Source organism: Bison bison, unplaced genomic scaffold (genome assembly GCF_000754665.1).
Source record: "Bison bison bison isolate TAMUID 2011002044 unplaced genomic scaffold, Bison_UMD1.0 scf7180017864352, whole genome shotgun sequence".
Lineage (NCBI taxonomy): Eukaryota > Metazoa > Chordata > Mammalia > Artiodactyla > Bovidae > Bison > Bison bison.
The window spans coordinates 5,639,766-5,644,435 of NW_011494924.1; positions in this window are offsets into that span (position 1 = coordinate 5,639,766).

Sequence of the window (4,670 nt, forward strand, 5' to 3'; positions counted from 1 at the left end):
CAAGGAACTCTCAAGAATCTTCTCCAACACCACAGTTCAAAAGCATCACTTCTTTGGCGCTCAGCTTTCTTCACAGTTCAACTCTCATATCCATACATGTCTACTGGAAAAACCATAGCCTTGACTAGATGGACTTTTGTTGGCAAAGTAATGTCTCTACTTTTTAATATGCTGCCTAGGTTGGTCATAACTTTCCTTCCAAGGAGTAAGTGTCTTTTAATTTCATGGCTACAATCACCATCTGCAGTGATTTTGGAGCCCCCAAAAATGAAGCCTGACACTGTTTCCACTGTTTCCCCATCTATTTGCCATGAAGTGATGGGACCAGATGCCATGATCTTAGTTTTCTGAATGTTGAGCTTTAAAAGCCAACTTTTTCACTCTCCTCTTTCACTTCATCAAGAGGTTCTTTAGTTCTTCTTCACTTTCTGCCATAAGTATCATGTCATCTGCATATCTGAGGTTATTGATATTTCTCCCAGCAATCTTGATTCTAGCTTATACTTCTTCCAGCCCAGTGTTTCTCATGATGTACTCTGCATATAAGTTAAATAAGCAGGGTGACAATATGGAGCCTTGACGTACTCCTTTTCCTATTTGGAACCATCTGTTTGTTGTTCCATGTCCAGTTCTAACTGTTGCTTCCTGACCTGCATATAGGTTTCTCAAGAGGCGGGTCAGGTGGTCTGGTATGCCCATCTCTTTCAGAATTTTCCACAGTTTATTGTGATCCACATAGTCAAAGGCTTTGGCATAGTCAATAAAGCAGAAATAGATGTTTTTCTGGAACTCTCTTGCTTTTTTGATGATCCAGCAGATGTTGGCAATTTGGTCTCAGGTTCCTCTGGCTTTTCTAAAAGCAGCTTGAACATCTGGAAGTTCATGGTTCACGTATTGCTGAAGCCTGGCTTGGAGAGTTTTGAGCATTACTTTACTAGCATGTGAGACGAGTACAATTGTGTGGTAGTGGTGGGGGTGGGATTAGTTAAATAGAGGTTAAACATTTAAGAAAGAGAGAGACTTTACTGTCAGGTTGTTTTTCCTAGTTCTTTTGGAAAGATTCTGGGCCAGGAAGGGAGTTTGTCTGGGGATGTGAGGACTGAGAGCAGAAAAGCAGATTTTCTGGAGAAGCTGGCACGGGGGTCTGCTGCCTGTTGATGAGCCTCACGTTGGTATCTGTAGCCAAGAGCTCTGGTCCTGCATACACAACTGCTTCCTGGAAACCACTGTTTGCACCTCCTCTCGGCTCCTGAAATGTAGCCTGTCAAGCTAAACTTCTTATTCCGCTAGCCTTTCAAATTCAGTCTTCTGCCAGTTTTCCTCCTTTTGGGAGACACCTTTCAGTTTGATTTTTTTTTCTCTTTTTCTGACCACTCGATCCCAAAGTTCATCCTGCTCTCCCAAATCTCTTCAATCCATCCGTGCCTTTCCATTCTCACTGCTGCCACCCTACTCCATGCCGTAATCTTGACTCACTTGAACTAATGCGTGTGCCTGCCTACTATCGCTCCACTTAACATTGTTGTACTCAGACATCTTTCCTAAAATGTAGGTGAGAGCATTAGTTTCTTTCTTAAAACTCTTGAGTAGTTCTCTACTGACCGTAGAATGACCCCTAACATGGTTTAGGGAGATCCCTTGACATCACCTCATTTCATCTCTTCTCATCCCCTCTTTGCTACCCTCTCCTGCCTGCCCACCCCACACACTTATTTGCAGGCCTACAAAACTAGTTTCAAGTGTGAATTTTCTTGTTTCAATAAATAACTTTTTTTTTATGATACATTAGCTCTTGAATGTTTCCTTTAGTTTGCCAATTTCATTTTTTTCCCAAAAAGATATTGATATCTGATATGGACATTGTTCTTAAAGTTTCTTTGTGAAAGATAACTTTAGAATCCTATGAGTATGTATGTATACGTACAATATTCAACATTTCCTCATGTTTGTAAATTTCTTATCATTAAGTTCTTTATTAGAGTTATTATAGATTCCATACATATATATACATGGAGATATACCTGTCCATGGCCTCATTGCACAGAATATCTAAGGTTTAAAGGGACTCTAAATCTATTATTGTTTCATTCTGTCATCTAATAGATTTTCTATTTAAGTAATATCCTTGTTGTATTTGGGCTTCCCTCATAGCTCAGTTGGTAAAGAATCCACCTACAATGCAGGAGACCCCGGTTCAATTCCTGGGTCAGGAAGATCCGCTGGAGAAGGGATAGGCTACCCAACCCAGTATTCTTGGGCTTTCCTTGTGGCTCAGCTGGTAAAGAATCTGCCTGCAATGTGGGAGACCTGGGTTCGATCCCTGGGTTGGGAAGATCCCCTGGAAAAGGGAAAGGCTACCCACTCCAGTATTCTGGCCTGGAGAGTTCCATGGACTGTATAGTCCATGGGGTTGCAAAGAGTTCGACACGACTGAGCAACTTTCACTCACACTTCTTGTATTTGCTGCCAAAAAAATCCATTTAAACAAAGCAGCCACAGAGAAAGGATAGAGTGAGTGAACAAGAGTATGCTGTCCCAGAGGACAGTGTAGTAGGAACAGATTTGGAGATCTGACAGGGGCCTCTAGTACTGGTGTTGGTTGAGAACTTTTCTTCAAATGGTATGTGTGAATACAACATGCACAAGTGAAGCAGTTCTGAGGAGGGGCGGGCTGAGTGTGACATGGATAAAGGAGAAGGGAGTCTGTGTCACAGAGAAGGGTGGAGTCATAGCTCTGCTTCATCAGAGTAGCCCAGAAAGCAGAGGGTCAATGGTACATGTAGAGGGAGGGGTGCTAGTTAAACATTGTGGGGAAGGAACTGGTGAAAAGAACTGAGAAGCTAGGGAAAGAACTTGGGATGAATTTTAATACCACAGAAGGTTCACTCGGTTCTCACTTCCTTAGATAAGGGATAAGGCTCAGACCCCTGAAGCTCATCTTCCCATAGGGCAGATATCAATTAGACTGCAAGGATTTCCATGCCAATTGACTGAGAGAGTTGGCAGGTGTGACTAATGAATCCTTTTTTATACTAAGGATCAAGACTGGAAGAAGCAGCCTCTAAATGACGGGCTTATAGAGTCCCCATCCCAGTTCTCTCATTTGCACTTCATCCTGCTGTCAGAATTCCTAAGTGGGTTATAAGTTCTGTTCCTGCTTTGTGACTATTTCCACTAGAACCTTATCCTCAGGACAAGATTCAGGCATCAACATGAAGTGTATCCTATTAACCTTGCTGATGATAACTGGTGAGTGACTAAAGGTATCTCTGTCTTGTTTGATTGGGCCTCAACTAGGAGAGAAGGCTATAGAGCTCCGTTGGGAGGGAGAGCTGATGGACCAGAAACAGGAAAGTTTGGGAAATATGTCATCTACCAGTCATTTTCTGTGCAGGCTATGCAGAAGCTTTTTAGTTTGATGTACCATCACTTGTTGATTTTTGCTTTTGTTGCTTGTATTGTTACTGTCGTATCAAAAGCATTGTTAAGACCCATGTTAACATGGGTCTTTTCTTCCCTATGTTTCCTTCTAGGAACTTTATGGTATCCCATTTACAATAGCATCAAAAACATAAAATACCTAGGAATAAATTTAACAAAGGAAGTGAAAGATCTGTACAATGAAAACTATAAGACTTTGCAGAAAGAAGTTAAAGAAGACATAAACAAAATTGAGATATCTCATGTTCATGGCAGAGAAGGCAATGGCACCCCACTCCAGTACTCTTGCCTGGAAAATCCCATGGATGGAGGAGCCTGGTGGGCTGCAGTCCATGGGGTTGCTACGAGTAGGACATGACTGAGCAACTTCACTTTCACTTTTCACTTTCATGCATTGGAGAAGAAAATGGCAACCCACTCCAGTGTTCTTGCCTGGACAATCCCAGGGACAGAGGAACCTGGTGGGCTGCCATCTATGGGGTCGCACAGAGTTGGACATGACTGAAGCGACTTAGCAGCAGCAGCAGCATGTTCATGGATTGAAAGAATTAATGTTGTTAAAATTTCCATACTACCCCAAACCATCTATAGATTCAATGAAACCTCCATCAAAATTCCAATGACATTTTTCACAGAAATAAAAGAGCAGTCCTAAAGTTTATATGGAATCACAAAAGACCTCAAATAGCCAAAGTAATCCTGAGAACAAAGCCAGAAGCATCACACTTCAAACTATACCACAAAACTATAGTAATTAGAACATTGTGGTATTGGCAAAAAAATAGAAACATAGAGCAATGAAATAGAATAGAGAGCCTAGAAATAAATGCTTATATATTCAATCAATTGATATTTGACAAAGAAGACAAGAACACTTTATGAAGAAGTGATGGTTTCTTCAATAAATAGTGTTGGGAAAACTGAATAACCACATGCAGAAAACTGAAATGGAAAACCTGTCTTACACCACTCACAAAAATTAACTCAAAATGAATTAAATACTTAAACAAAAGACCCGAATCTTTGAGATTCCTAGAAGAAAACATAGGAAAGAGCTCCTAATTGATTTTCAAATGTTGAACCAGTCCTGCATACATAGCAGAAATCCCACATGGTCTTAGAGCATGTATGTTTTTTATACATTGTTGAATTAGATTTGACTAATGTTTTGTTGAGGATTTTTGATCATGAGAAGGTCTTTTTTTTTTTTTTTGTATTTTTTTTTTATT